This window comes from Vombatus ursinus, unplaced genomic scaffold (genome assembly GCF_900497805.2).
Source record: "Vombatus ursinus unplaced genomic scaffold, bare-nosed wombat genome assembly UNPS02014786.1, whole genome shotgun sequence".
In the NCBI taxonomy this organism is placed as follows: domain Eukaryota; kingdom Metazoa; phylum Chordata; class Mammalia; order Diprotodontia; family Vombatidae; genus Vombatus; species Vombatus ursinus.
In genome coordinates, this window is record NW_020954564.1 from 46,501,620 (window position 1) to 46,518,575 (window position 16,956).

General features: G+C 37.5%; 1 pseudogene; it reads left to right on the top strand.

Moving 5' to 3' along the window:
- The first annotated feature begins 2,259 nt into the window (after nt 1-2,259).
- On the top strand, nt 2,260-10,890 carry LOC114047263 (annotated as a pseudogene).
- Nucleotides 10,891-16,956: the final 6,066 nt, after the last annotated feature.

A 16,956-nucleotide genomic window follows, 5' to 3' on the forward strand; every position in this document is an offset into this window, starting at 1 on the left:
GGGGGGGGGGGGGGGGGGGGGGGGGGGGGGCGGGCCTTAGCGGGCCGCCGAGCTCGTTGGTTCTCGGCTCTCGTCCCCGAGGCCGAGTTGGCTCTTCCTCACCGAGGAGGAAGTTACGATTCTGACTTCCGGCTCCCCTTGTTTCGTGTTCCTTCCGTGGTCCTTCATAGTGTGCAACTACCTCCTGCTCCAGTATTGTAATTGTTGCGACTTAAGGTTGTAATTGCCGGGGGAAGAGTGGCCTAATAGACGAGAGCTTGCCGCTGAGTCAGGGAGACCTGGGTTCAAGTGCTGCCTGACTCATCCTGACCATGCCACTCTGAGCAAGTCACTTAACCCTTCAGTGTTAGAATAGGGACAGGTACTGGACCTGTGATTTAATTGTTGTAGGCCCTATCTGTAACTCTTGTTACACTATGTGCTAATGTCCAGGTCTGGCACTCTATGTTATATCAAATAATAACATTGCATTGAGAGTTGAAAGAGGGAAGGGAGGGAAGAGGGAGAGAAGGAGCAAAGGAGGGAGAAAGGAGAAAAGGAACGGAGGAAGGAAGGAAACACAAATCTATTAAGCATGTACTATTTGCCAGGTATTGCACGAAGCACTTAGCAAATGTCTCATTTGATCCTCACAACAACCCTTGGAGGCAGGTGCTATTGTATTTACAGTTGGGGAAACTGAGGCAGACAGAGGTTCCAGGGTCACATAAGTAGTAGTAAGAAGGAAGGGACTCCTTCCTTTGTATTCCTGCTTCTTATTGGTACCTCATCTTCAATAGCCTTGGTATAGAGATTGGCACAATAACAACTCATGTATATAGAGGTCACTTATCCAGCAACTGCAAATGTCCTGGACTCAGTCAAGAGTTAGAAAGTAAGTCCCTCCAAATTCCTCTCTGAGCACCTAAAATAGAGACGTCCATACACTACAGCTGTTCCCCTAGTCACTGTGCTGCTGGGTGCCAACCTTCACCCCCATCCAACTGGGGACTCTACTTTCCACCCTAGTTCCCTGGGCTTCTGACTGATGAGACTTTCTAGCTAGATCCAGAACTTCACAGTTGTTCCTAGGCCATTTTTGTGGCATGCAGCCACAAATACCAGTTACCCCTTTCCACCTCCAGCTTCCAGAACAATAATCAATTAACACTTCGGTTCCTGGAAAGAGAGTGTTACTCAATTGCCCTGTGGTTCCACTCATTATTCCAGTGACTTCCCTGACCAAAACACTCTACTTCCATTATATGTGTGTGAATATACATGCACATATACATACACACATACCTACACATATGCATACATATATATCTGTATGTGTATATGCTAAGTGTATGTATACATATACTTTCCTTACTCTATATCCTTCCTTCATTTCTGTCTACTCCAGACCCTCATTCTCTTATTCATGACCCCTGTACTTACCTAGTTACTCTCTATTCTCCAAACACCTCAAGCAATCAAAACTTCTGAGGTATCCATTCTGGGATCTCTCCTCTAAAGTAATTTCTGCTACCACCTTGTGGAACTTGTCCCATGGCTCCCCCTTTTCCATTATGACTCGCTCCCAGAAAAATGGTAATTCCTAGAGATGATAGGACACTTTTCTATGGCAGGATCTCTCCCCCCACCCCACATCCATGATTATGCAGCCCACAACAGATCTATAACCTGCCCTGGTCACCTTCCTTCCTCATATGAATAGAGTATATATAGATACAGATACTTGTCTTCCACTATTAGGATATAAGCTCCTTGAGGGGAACTTTTAAAACATATATCCCCAGTGCTTAGCAGGGTTCTTGGCACATAGTAAGTGCTTAATAAAATTTTTAAAAGTCATTCACCAAAGCTCATAACACTTTGCTGATCATATAGACTAATCCATATTTTTTAACGTTATTTGCTTTTTGGAACTGCTCATTCCTGAAAGATACTAAATAAGCAAAGTACAACTGCATTAATTGGTATAAATGAATGAAAAAAACTTGTGATTTCTAATGCTAATGAATCTAAATACAGAAGCAGCAGTCCTGGCCCTTAAAGATCTGGCCAGGCTCCCTCTCGAAGAGAAAGCACACACCTAGAAAGGTGTGTTGTTGTCCAGGGAATATTATTTTTATTTGAACAGTCACAGAGATGATGAATAGAGACATAAAGGGGTCAAATGACTCACACAAAGGCAATGGTAGTAATTCCTAGAGCAAGAAGTGAAAAGGTGATATACCTAGAAGAATTTTAAAGAGTTTGTTGGCAGGGCCAATGGCCTGGTGAGTGAAGCATGCTTTGGGATCTGGAGTTGGCTACATATGCCTTTGGACTAGCTGATTTACCAATCTGGAAAGCTCAGTTTGTAAGTCAATAGTTCCAAAGCTGGTGGATTAAGTCACCCAGGGCACAGTTTCAGCAGATCCTGTGGTCCAGAAGTTGTTATTGTTTTAACATATTTTGATAAACTATGTTTCCCTTTTTAATTTTTTGAATGTTTGTCTTTTCTTTGTCAGATAGAATGAAATCTATACCTACTTTTTTTGGATTCAGTTGATGCATAGTAAATTTTTTTCTCACCCCCTCCCTCAGTTTTATTCTGCGTATGTCTTTGTTTTTTAAATGGGTTTCTTGTAAGCAACAGATTGTGGGGTTTTGTTTTCTTATCCAATCTGTCACTCTTTTTTCATTTTATTGGATTGTTTAATACATTCATTTAAAGTTATGAGAGGCAGGTTTATATTTCCCTCCATTTGTCTCTAATACTGCTTTTTTTCAAGTTGCAGTTTTTTTCCTCTTCCAGTATAAACATAGTACTATGTTTCTTTAGTTACTTTCGCTTATTCTTTTTTAAGGTGTCATTATTCCAACTGGCTTTCTAATTCTCACTCCTGATCCCTCTCTCCCATTTGATACTCCTTTTCCTTTGGAGTTTTGCTTTATTTCCTTTTTCTTTCCTACTTTTAGTTCTTATGCTCTATTTTTACTCTCAATAGGTCAAGTAGATTTCCCCTTCCTCTCTTCTCCTTCAACTAGTTTTGTTCATTAATTTTAATTTCATTTTTGCACCCTTTTCCAGAGAACATCTCACTCCTTCACTTTCCTTGCCCTGTATCCTTCCTTTCTGTCTGCTCCAGACCCTCATTCTCTTACTCATGACTCCTGTACTTACATAGTTACTCTCTATTCTCCAAACACCTCAAGCAATCAAAACTTCTGAGGCACCCATTCTGGGCTCTCTCCTTTAAAGTAATTTCTGCTACCACCTTGTGGAACTTGTCCCATGGCTCCCCCTTTTCTGTTATGACTCACTCCCAGAAAAATGGCAATTCCTAGAGGTGATAGAGAGGACACTTCCCTATGGCAGGACCTTTCCCCCCACCCCACATCCATGATTATGCAGCCCACAATAGACCTATAACCTGCCCTGGGCACCTTCCTTCCCAATCCTCCCTGGATCGACATCCTCCCATTCCCCCAGACTTCAGTTGCCAGAGAGGTTGTCTCCCCTCCCCAGCTCACCCCCAGCCTGGGATAAGTTATGTCTTCTAGCCCCAACTCCATCCTCACTGACAACACCTGACACAAGGTCCCTATCTCCCTACACAGAGCATCTCTCTTCACCCATAAGAGCATTCATCAGTAGCACCCCTTCCAACCTCCAAAACAAGGCCTTCCCATTCCTCACCCTTTTCAATCTCTTCCCTGGCACCAACTCACCCACTCTCCTATAGGCTCTTCTTTTCCTGGGAGACCAGAGGAATCACCTTCCCCTCATTACTGGTCCTGGACTTGACCAGGGCACATTACACACTCTCCTCCATCCTCATCCTCCCCACCTCTCCCATGCACCCTCCCATTTTATAAATTAGTCTCACACAAAAAAAAAAAAAACCCACTGACCTACCTCCAGGTGGTGTCCCTTGAGATTCTGTCCACATTGCCCCAGGCATGCCTCTTCACTGTCAACTCCAGTTGATTTTCATCTTTACCCCTGTCTCCTTGCGTATTTTTAGGAAAAAGTTTCTCACTGGTCTCATTGTTGTCACTCTGTTGCTTTAGCTTTTGTCCTTTGACTATTTGTTCTTGGCTGTTACATTCCCCCTCCTACATTTCTGTTGTCCAGGGTATTTGAGAAGCAAATAGTTTCTTCAGTTTTCATTTTCTTTCTAAGAATGTTGCTAATGCTTCTTTATTGAATGTCCATCAAAATGAGCCCTGGGAAAGACCTTAGCTTAAAAAGGTCAAGGCCTCCCATTGCATCCGGGGCCATTTCCAGTTGTCTTGATCTACATCTTGGCACTGTACTCTGATGACTCTGGAGGAGAGAGTGAGACTGATGACTTTGCAGGGCTCTGCCTTACTTAAATCCAATTGACTTACAAGTCAAGACATCACCCTCCTGATGTTGTTGGTCCTCTTCAAGAACAAAGGACAAACAACAATTGCATGTCCATATTTTTTTCATGTATGGTTAAGCTCAGATTTGCATAGTAGGTCAGCTTGGGCTATATCTTGAGCTCTGCTTTCTGGTGGGTGCAGAACAGTTTTATGTTATTCAAATTTCCTTTCCTTTGTATTTGAAAGTCTTTCTTTTGAACACTTGCAGAATTTGTTGTTTCTCAGTGGAATTGTTCAATTTACCCACTATGTATCTGGAAGTTTGCAGTCTTCCTTTTTTTTTCCTCTGGAGATAATCTATGGATTATTTCGATTGATGCCTTGTTTTCTGTGTTCAGGTGTTCAGGGCAGTTTTCTTGCATTGTACATGTGGGGAACTGTGCAGAACTCCACCAAGTCTGAGAGAAAGAACACAGCATCTAGCTGGGGCCAGTTCTGACTACCCAGAAGTCAGCTAGGACAAGACCTAGATGAGTAAACCATGAAGTGTGGAAATGTGGAAGGAGGCTGAGATGCTTTGAGATCTAGTCCACAAGGAAACCACAGTTAGAGGGGATAGAGTCAGGTAGTGAGTGATAAGGAAAATGGGGTGGGGGGGGTGTTGGCAGAAAGATTAAAAGTATCAAAGATTTCAGAAGAATAAAACTCAAAGACCTTGAATATAAATAGATAAGTCAACAGGAAAAACAGTAATAACAGAAGGAAATATGGCCTCCAGATCTAGTAAATGACTTCAGGCATGTATGAATAAATACTGAAAAATAAGGGAAAATTATCTAAAACTTGATGAGGCAGAGGACCCTGTGGAATTTGAGGAGAACATGGAACCACACATGCTGTTCCTGAGTAGTTTAAAAGAGAGAGAGGTAGAGCCAAGATGGCAGAGTAGAGGTTCAGCTGAACTCTCCCAACATTCCCTTCTGAACGATTTTAAAATAAAGGCTCAAATTAAATTCTGGAATGGCAGAACCAACAAAAGGTCAGGATGAGACATTTTTCCAGCCCAAGACAATTTAGAGGGTTGGCAAGAGATGTCTATGACATCAAGGTGGGGGCCAGTCTGGAGTGTGCTTGGCAGCAACATCAGCAGCAGATGTGGGATGTGCCCCTGCCAGTGGCAGGAGCAGCTTCAGAACTCTTATCCCAGAGACAGTAAGGGGATAGGACAACTAGTCAGAAAGGGAGCACAGGGGACTTTTTTCTGGCACTGGGTATGAGACCCTCCTTCATTGCCCATAGGTAGCTCTAAGTTGCTGATCCAGAGCAAAAAGAAACACTAGCACTTGTGGCCACAAGGAGCAGGGGTTCTGGTTACAGTTCCAGGGCCAGGAGGAGCATTAATACTTGTGACTACAGGAGACTGGGGGCTCTGGTCACAGATCCAGAGTGGAGAAGAGTGCTTGGGGTCACACACGAGGCAGTAGGCATCCTGGCCTCAGTTCTAAGGCAGAAAGGAGCACTAGCACTTTTGGCTGCAGGAGAGCAAGGAAACCTGGTCACAGTTCTGGGGCCAAGAGGAGTGCTAGCACTTGTGGTTACAGAGCATCAAGGTCCCTTCCTGGGTAAAAGCCAGAGCACAGGCCAGGAGAGCAATGACCACCTCTCTTCTTGGATCATAGTACCTTGGAAGCACCAAAAACTTAAAAATTCCCAAAACTTGCTCTGAAAACAGCAGCACAAAAAACCTGAAGCTTGGGCCAGTGCTCCCCCCCGCAGTGGAGCAGAACCCAACTTTAACATAAAGATATAAGTCAAGAAATAGGCTTGAAAAATGAGCAAACAACAAAAAAAGAACTTGACCATAAAATGCTGCCCACAGGGAAAGGAAGATCAGGAAAGACAGAGAAGATCAAGACACAAACTCAGAAGAAAACAATGACATCAAAACAGCTACGAGCAAAACTTCAAAGGGTAAAATGTGAATTTTACAGAAGCCCAACAAGAATTCCTGGAAGAAATTTTAAAATATTTTAGAAATTAAATAAGAGAGGTAGAGAAAAAATTGGGAAAATAAAATAAGAGTGATGCAAAAAAATTGTGAAAAGAAAGTCAATAGCTTGGTAAAAGAGGCACAAAAATACCTGAAGAAAATAACACCTTAAAAACAGAATTGGCCAGATAGTAAAAGAGGCACAATTATGTTTTATTTTAAAATTTTGAATCAATATTCATTAGAGAAATTGGTCTATAGTTTTCTTTCTCTTTTATGACACAAATATGGTTTTGATACCTAAACCAGGAAGAACAAAAATCAAGAAAGAAAACTATAGACCAATTTCTTTAATGACTTTTGATGCAAAAAAAATTAAGTAAAATACCAGCAAGGAAATTACAGTAATATATCACGAAGATCACACACTATGACCATGTGGGATTTATACCAGAAATTTAGGGCTGATTCAATATTAGGAAAACTATCCATATAATTGACCATATCAACAAAAAAAAACCAGAAATCATATCATTATCTCAATTGATACAGAAAAAACCTTTGACAAAATACAATACCCATTCCTATTAAAAACACTAGAAATCATAGGAATAAATGGAGCTTCTCTTAAAATGATAAGCAGCATCTATCTAAAACCATCAGCAAGCATTTTTTTGTAATGGGGATAAGCTTGAAACCTTCCCAATAAGATCAGTGGTGGAAGCAAGGATGTCCATTATCACTACTGTTATTCAGTATTGTACTAGAAATAATAGAAAAAAGAAAGTTGAAGGAATTAGAATAGGTAATGAGGACATGAAACTATCACTCTTCGTAGACAATATGATGGTATACTTAGAGAATCCCAAAGAATCAACTAAAAAACTAGTTGAAAAAACTTTAGCAAATTTGCAGGTTGTAAAATAAACCCACATAAAACATCAGCATTTCTATATATTAGCAACAAAACCCAACAGGAAGACATAGAAAGAGAAATGACATTTAAAGTAACTGCAGACAGTATAAAATACTTGGGAGTCATCTGCCAAGACAAACCCATGAGCTACATGAACACAATTGAAAAACATTTTTACACAAAGGAAGACAGATTTAAATAATTGGAGAAATATTCATTGCTCATGGGTAGAATGAGCCAGTATAATAAAATTGACAATTCTACCTAAATTACTTTGTTTGATGACGTACCAATCAAACTACCAAAGAATTATTTTATCGAGGTAGAAAAAATAGTAACAAAATTCATCTGAAGAACAAAAGGTTAAGAATATCATGGGAATCCATTTTTTTAAATGTGAAGGAAGGTGACCCAGCAGCACCAGACTTCAAAATATGTTACAAAGCAGTGATCATCAAAGCAATCTAGTACTAGCTAAGAAATAGAAGGATGGATTAGTGGAATAGATTAGGTACACAGTACAAAGTAGTAAATGACCATAGCAATCTAGCATTTGATAAGCTCAAAGATGCAAGCTTTCAGAACAAGAACTCACTATCTGACAAAAATTGCTAGAAAAGTTGGAAAGCAGTTTGGCAGAAACTAAGTATAAACCAACATCTCACACCGTATAACAAGATAAGGTCAAAATGGATATATGATTTAGACATAAAAGGTGATATCATAAGCAAATTAGGGGAGCATGGAAAAATTTACCTGTCACATCTGTGGTTAAGGGATAAACTTATAACCAAATAAGAGATAGAGAGTACCAGAGGAAGTAAAATAGGTAATTTTGATTACATGAACTTAAAAAGGCTTGTATAAACAAAATAAATGCAACCAAGATTAGAAGGAAAGCAGGAAACTGGGAGAAAATTTTTTAGCAAGTTTCTCTGATAAAGGCCTCATTTCTCAGATATATAGGGAACCGAATCAAATTATAAAAATAGGAGTCATTTCCCAATTGATAAATGGTCAAAGGATATGAACAGACAGCTTTAAGAAGAAAAATCGAAGCTATTAATAGTCATATGAAAAAATGCTCTAAATCACTACTAATCAGAAAAATGCATACTAAAACAACTCTGAGATACCACCTCACACCTGTCAGATTGGGACACTAATGCATTGTTGGTGGAGTTGTGAATTAGTTCAACCATTCTGGAAAACAATTTGGAACTATGCCTAAAGGCCTATAAAACTTTGCATACTCTTTGACCCAGCAATGCCACTATTAGGTCTGTATTCCAAGGAGATCAAAGAAAAAGGAAAAGGACTTTTCCTACAAAAATATTTATAGAAACTCTTTTTGTGGTGGCAAAGAAGAAATTGAGGGGATGTCCATCAATTGGGGAATGGCTAAACAAATTGTGGTATATGATTGTGAAGGAATAGTGTTGTGCTATAAGAAATGATGAGCAGGATGGTTTCAGAAAAACCTGGGAAGATTTACATGAAATAATGCAAAGTGAAGTGAGCAGAACTGGGAGAATATTGTACGTGGTAACAGCAATATTGTAAAGAAGATCAGCTGTGAATAACAGCTATAATAATCAAGACAATAATCCAACACAGTTCTGGAGGTCTTATGATGAAAAATGCTATCCACCTCTAAAGAGAGGACTAATGGAGTTTGAATGCAGATTGAAGTATTATTTTTTCACTTTCTTTTTCTTGCCTTTTTTTATGACATCATTAATATGTAAATATGTTTTATATAATTGATGTTCTATTTCTTCTCTTCTCAATACATGGGAAAAGGATGAGAGAGAGAGGGGGAATCTGGAACTCAATTTTTTAAAAAAAAATGAATATTAAAAATAAATAAATGATAAATTTATTTTTTAAAAATAAGAGAAATGAGTTATGAGAGCAGAATTTATGTCCTGCATAATAAAAAGAATGCGCATGAGGGAAAAGACAGCAAGTGGTAGTGAGAATTGAGTGAACCACACTGACTCCTTTTTTGCAACTCAATTTCCTAACTCAGTTTCCTTTCTATTCAATTATTGGTGTAGTCTAATTTCTGTCCTGTGAGAAAACTTTATTCAATTGTGGGAATTGGGAGGAAACCTTATTGTATTGTTTGAACCTAGCCCTACATGGCTGGGAAGCTGGACCACTCTACCTGCTCTTTAAACATCCTTAACTAAGGACCCAGGTTATGATGACCAGAAACCCAGTCAGATCCAAAGACTGATGCAAGGAGTTTTCTCACAACTGTACATCTCAAGCAACCCATATGTCTTCTCTGAAAGCTGGCCCCATACTGATCAATTGGTTATTATTTCCATACTCCTTTGATGTTTACAGACACTTGGGAGAGCAGGACATCTCTTTTGCTGAATTCAGGGAATTACACCTGTTTGCTCTTCCCCTCCCAACTTGCAAAGTCCCTAATCTTTCCTCCAATTAGAAATCAGATTACCTAATGTTAGATCCTGGTTAATTGTTTCCTTTTAATTATTTGGCCTTATTTGATTGTTTTTAATGTATGAAAGTCTGTCTTCCCCTGTATTCAGGGTTTGGTGCCAAAGATGAGGAAGGTGACTGGTCCAGATTTGGGCAATTGGTATGCATTACTTAATAAATCAATATCCTCAGGAGCTCAGACCTTTGTTTCTTTAGTCATTTCATCTTTCACCCACCACAAGTATAATAGAAAAACTTGAATCACAAAGGCAAGCTTCACCAAAAAGACAAAAGGGAAGACAACAGATTGAGAATTCAACCACACAAAAGTGAGAGACAACCTAGAAGAAGAGAAACAAAAGCCAATAATGTTAAAAGAAAATACGCTCACTATGCAAGGAAAATATATTGATCTTAAAAACAGGATGCACCCCTTTTTCTCCCCTTCCCTCCCCTTTCCCCTCCTCTTTCTTCCCTCTCCTCTTCCCCCATCCCTATCCTTCCCTCCATCCTTTCTCCTTCTTCCCTTCCCCAGCCTAGACAATGCCATGGTGGAGATGGCCAAGGAGGCCACGGAGCCTGCCGAGGCAGACATCATGGGGCTGTGCCAGGACATGTTCTTCAAAATGACCATGTACCTGACAGGTGAGCTGACAGCCACCAGTGAAGACTATAAACTTCTGGAAAATATGAACAAACTGACTAGCTTGAAGTATCTAGCAATGAAAGATATTGCAGTAAACATAAGTAGAAACCTAAAGGACTTAAACCAGAAATATGCAGCCTTATCTGGATCAGATCACTTTAATTGAGGAGCAAGTAGTAGCTCTTGAGGAGGCAGCTTACAAGTTCGATGCATATTTAAAGAAACTAGGAAAGAGGGAACTACTGGAGCATCTTGATCAAGGGAATGATATAGTCAAACCTGTGTCGTTAGGAATACCATTTGGCAACTGGAAGAAAAGAAAGAATCAGGGATATCAGTTTGTAATCTAATGCAAAAGTCTAAGTGATGAAGACTTGAGCTTGGGTGATGGCTGTATGAATGAATAGAGTGAAAAGGGTGTGAGAGATATCATGAAAGCAGAGTCAAGGATGACTCCATAGTTGCAAATCTAGGTGACTGGAAGGATGGTGACATCCATACCTGAAGGAAGGAAGTTCAGAAGAAGAAGCAAAGTACAAGAAGTTAGAGAGGCAATGAAAGAATTCTTTAGCACAAAGACTTTAACTATAAGAATGTTTCATAAGAGCTGAAATAAGTGGCATGGAACTTATCCCTATGCTTCAGTTCCTTAAAGGAAGTGGTGCTGCTCATCCAAGGAGAATCCCAGCCCCCACCTCTGATTGGGTGTGTTACTTTGGCCACCTCTTGATGTTTCTTAAACCTGTAGCCCCTGGAACCTTGTCTTATTGCATGCTTCATTGAGTGCCCTGGACAAAGGCTTAGAAATCAGGATCAATGCCATCTAGAACAGACATAGAGGAGAGGCTCTCATTTCCCTGTCTCCTTCTTTCTTCCCTCTCCCCTAGGGCTCTACCTTGGACTCTCTGTTATAAATGTGTGCCATACCCCCTTCATAACCTATTCTTCAACTTAAATAATAAATGCCAACTTATGAAAAAATAAAAACAGGGTGCATTAAGACAACCAAAGGATCATGAGTTTCCCAGAAGAACATGAAAAGGAGGATTCCACTGATGAGTGCTCCTATGGGTGAAAAGAGATGGCCAGTGGAGGGAGACCTCACTGATGAGGCCTAAAGGATCTGGTTCTTGAAAAGTCTACTTGTTCTGCAAGTGGGGCAAGTTGGAACCCTTGGGGGCAATTGGCACCTGCAGGAGTGGGAGAGCATGGACACAGAGAGGAGATTTCTAGGCAAATGTAGGGGAAAGGTCAATAAAAAGGGTATAGATCAGTAATGGGACAGTGTCCTCTCTGGCACCTGCAATGATTGACATTGTTCTGGGACTGAGACATAATGGGAAAGGGAAATCCATGAAGTAAGTCCTACAAGGCAGTGGCAGAAAGCTCCTAGAGGGAAGAGCCTAGAATGGATACCATGAAAGCTTTGACTATGTTAAAAATACAGAAAAAAGAGAGAAAGATCAGATAATTAAAGGGGTCATGAATCAGAGAATGAGGGTGTAGAGTAAATTAAAAGAGAAGATGGATAATGAAGAGAGTGAGAAAAATTCTTTTTTGGAAAGGGGCACAAAAATGAAATTTAAAAAATTAATGAACAAGACTAGCCAGAAGGGAGGAAAGGGGGAATCTACTTGACTGAGAGAGAAAAAGAAGGAAAATAAATAAATATAACTAGATAAAAGCAGGATAGAAAAAGGAACTAATGAACTAAACCCTAAAGGGAAAGGGATAACAAACAAAAAGAGGGGATTGGGATGGGGAGGAGGGAAAGAAAATTAATGGGAACAAGGCCTCCTTAAATCTCTTGTAACTTTAAATGTGAATGAATTAAATAATCCAATAAAATGAAAAAGAGTGACATATTGCATAAGAAAACAAAACCCTACAGTCTGTTGCTTATGAGAAACACATTTTAAAAACAGGCATACACAAAATAAAACTGAGGGGATAGAAAAAAATTGCTGTGCATCAAGTGAATCAAAAAAACAAGAGTTGCCATCATGCTTTCAGACAAAGCAAAAACAAATATTCAAAAAATAAAAAGGGATAAACAAGAAAACTATATTATACCAAAAGGAACCATAAGCAACAAACTGATATCAGTAATAAACTTATATACTACAAATGCCTTAGCATTCAAATTCATAAGAGAAACATTATCTGAGCTTTAAGAAGACATAGATAGTAACCCAATAGTGACAAGAGATATCAATATCTCTCTATCAGTTTTGGATAAGTCTAACAGAAAGATCAACAAAAGTGAAAATATGGAACTGAACAAATTTCTGGAGAAACTAGAGTTAAAAGACCTATGGCATCTTTTAAATAGGAGAGCAAAGTAATATACATATTTCTCTCCACCACATGAAACTTTTACAAAAATTAACCATTTACTAGCGCACCAAAACATTGTAAATAAATACTTTAAAAGGCAGATATCATTAGTATATCTTTTATATAACATGATGCTATAAAATAGATATTGGTTCAGGGACCACAAACAAAAAATAAAGAACTAATTGGAGAACAATGAAATCTTAAATAATGAGTAAGTTAAAGAACAAATCATAGAAACAATAAATAACTATGTAAAAGAAAAGGATAATGATGAAATAACATACCAAAATTTCTGGGATACAACTAATGCAGTCTTCAGGGGGGAAATCATATCTTTATAATCTTACTTTAACAAAATAGAAAAGGAGAAGGCTAATGAACTGAATGTATATATTTTTAAAAATTAGAAATTTAACAAATAAATGTAAAAAAAGCACAATAGGGGAGACATTAAAAACTAAAGGGGAAATAGATAAATTAGAAATTTAAAAAAACCAGACATGATAAATAAAATTAAAAGCTGGTTCTTTGAAAAGACTAACAAAATTGATAAACCCTGAGCTAATTTAATTAAAAAGAAGGCAGCAGAAAATCAAATCAATAAAACAATAAATGAGCAAGGTGAAATTACAGCAAAACTAGAAGAAGTAAAAAAGAATTATCAGAACATATTGTCTAGAATTACATGCTAATAAAACTGAGAACACAAAATAAATAGAGAAATATGTTTGAAAATATAAAATACCCAAAATATCAGAAGACCAGATAGGGATATTAAATAACCTTATCTCAGAAGAGGATGTAGATCTAGCTGTAAAGGAAGTACTAAAGGGGAAAAAAACCCTCCTTTTTCTGAGAAATTCACAGGAGAATTCTATCAAACTCTTAAAGAACAATTAGTGCTCATTCTTCACAAAATATTCTCAAAAATTGAAAAAGAACCCTACCAGAATCCTTTTGTAAGACAAATATAGTCCTAATACCTACCTAGGGAAAGATAAAACATATAAAGAAAACCATAAGCCAATATCATTAATGAATATTGACTCAAAAATTTAAATAAAATCCTACTAAACATACTGCATGAATTTATTCAATAAGTTGTTCATTATGATCAAGTGGGATTTGCACCAGGGATGCAAGGATGGTTCAACATTAGGAAAACAATCAACAGAATTAATCATATTAAAAACCCAAAACATCAAAAACCACATGATCATCTCAATAGATGCAGAAAAGGCATTTGACAAAGTGCAACATATTTTTATGCCAAAAACTCTGCAAAGTATAAGTATAAAGGAACATTTTTAATATGAAAATCATCTAAAGCAAGCATCATATGCAATGAGAATATACTAGAACCTTTTCCAATAATTATAGGAGTGAATCAAGGATGCCCACTCTCCCCACTATTATTTCATATACTTCATATACTGGAAATAATAGCAATAGCAATAAGACAAGAGAAGGAAATTAAAGGAATAAAGATAGGTAGAGAGGAGATAAAATTTTCTCTGTTTGCTGATGATATGGTAGTTTATTTGGAAAACCCCAGGAAATCAGCAAAAATATTAAGACAATCGCTTCAGCAAAGTTGCAAGCTACAAAATATATCCTCAAAAATCAACAGCATTTCTATATAATAACAACAAAGCAAAATAAGCATAGACAAGGAAATCTCACTTCAAATAGCTTCAAAAATGCATAAACTATCTGAGGATCTACCTCCCAAAACACATATACATACACACACACACACACACACACACACACACACACACACAAACTTGTATAGCTTCAATTACAAAGCCTTCCTTAAAGAAATAAAGAACAACCTAAACAGCTGAAGTAATATTCAGTGCTCATTGCTAGGCTATATATACCAATATAATAAACATGACAATATTGCCAAAATTAATTTATACTTTTAATGATATACCAATCAAATTACCAAGGATGTACTTTACAAAAATTGATGAAAATAATAATTTTCATAAAATTCATTTGGAAAAAACAAAAGATCTAGAATATCAATGGGAATAATGAAAAGAAGTAAGAACAAAGGTGGAATAGCATCTTTAGACCTTAAACTATATTATAAAACAGCAGTTGTCAGAAACATCTGGTATTTGGTTAAAGAATGGTGAGATAGATCAGAGGAATAGACTAGACAAGGGAGATTCAGAAACAATAGAACTCAGTAACCCAGTATTTAGTGAAGTGGCAAACTTAAATTACATAGGAAAAAAACTACCTATTAGGTAAAACTGCTGGAATAACTGGAAAGCAGTCTGGCAGAAATTAGGCTTAGACCAACACCTTATACCACACTCCTAAATACTTTCTAAATAGACACTTGACCTTAATATTAAAAATCATACTATAAAAAATTAGAGGAGAAAAAAAGTCACATACTTCTCATAGCTATGGATAGATGTATTCTTAACCAAACAAGAGATCAAGGCAATTATGAAACATAAAATATGTAATTTAATATTAATTAAATTTATTAATATTAATAAAATATTTGATTTAATATAAAATATTTAACTTTAATCTGAACTTTGATTTGAACTGAAAAGCTTCTGCACAAACAGTAATGCTTCTAGGATAAGAAGACAAGTGATTGAATGGGGAAAAATATCTTTGTATCACATTTCTCTGATAAGGGTTACATGTATGTAACCAGATATATCTGTACATGTATACATATACATACATATGTATGTATGTATGCATATATATATACATACATACATATACATATATACACATATATATGACTAATGCCTAATAGTTATTCCCCAGTAGGTCAAAGAATATGAACAAACAATTCTCAAAAGAACAGAAAAGTATTCACAACCACATAAAAAAGTTTACTAAATCACTAATAAGAGAAATGCAAATAAAAAACCCTGAGGCTTCATCTCACACTCTGCAAATTGGCAAAAATGACCCCAAAATGGCAACAATCAATATTTCAGGATTGTGGAAAGATAGGCACACTAATACATTATTGTGGAGCAGCGAAATGGCAAACTGTTTTGGAAAGCAATTTGGAATTATGCAAATAAAGTGACTAAAGTGTCCATACTCTTTGAACCAGAGACTCCATTACTGGACTTATACCCCAAGGAAGTCATTGATGAGAAAAGAAGTTCCCATATACTCCAAAATACTTATATCAGCACTTTTTGTGATACCCTAGAATTGAAAACAAAGTAGATGCTCATCAATTGGGAAATGGCTGAACAAGTTGTGGTATATGAATGTAATGGAATACTGCTGTGTGCTATAAGAAATGATGAGCAGGTGGACTTCAGAAAAACCTGGAAAGACTTGTATGGACTGATGCTAAGTGAAGTGAGCAGGACCAGGAGAATGTTGTACACAGTAACAGCCACATTGTGCAATGACTAACATTGATAGACTTAGCCCTTCTCAGCAATGCAAGAATCTAAGACATCTCCAAAGGTCTTGTGATGGAAAATGCTATCCACATCCAAAGAAGGAACTATTGATGTTTGAATGAAGATTGAAGCATACTATTTGCTCTGTTTTTTCTTATGTTTTGTTTGTTTCTCCTTTCTGGTGATTCCTCCTATTGGTTCTAATTCTTCCTTACAACATCATTAATGTGAAAATATGTTTAATAGGAATGGATATGTAGGGCCTATATCAGATTGCACGCTGTCTTGGGAAGGGAGGGAGAGAAAAATTTTAAACTCAAAAGCATGTGGAAGTGATTGTTGATAAATCAAAATAAATTAATAAAAATAATTTAAAAAAAGAAACGGAAATGGCTCTTGGGCTTCATCTTGAAGAATTTTAAGGATTCTAAGAAGTGGAGACAAAGAGAGAGTGTATTCCAGACATGAGGGAATAGCCTATGCGAAATACAGAAGAGGGAGATGGCCATAGAAAGTAAAGCATTAAAAGGAAAATATGACAGAGCTGGAAGATGTCCATTCTAGTGTCCTGCTATGAGGAGGGCATTTTAAAAGAACATCACAATGCTTTATGAAGAGGATGATAATGTGAACCACCGATTCTCAAAGGAATAAATTCAAGCTATCAACAAACACATGGAAAAATGCTCCAAGTCAATAATAACTAGAGAAATGTAGATTTTAAAAACTCTGAGCTTCTATCTTATGCCCATCAAACTGAATCAAAGAAGAAGAGGATGATGATGATGATGATGATGATGATGATGATGACAATTTCTCCAGGAAAACAAGCACACTGATTCACTGCAGTGGAGCCATCAATTGGTTCAGCCAT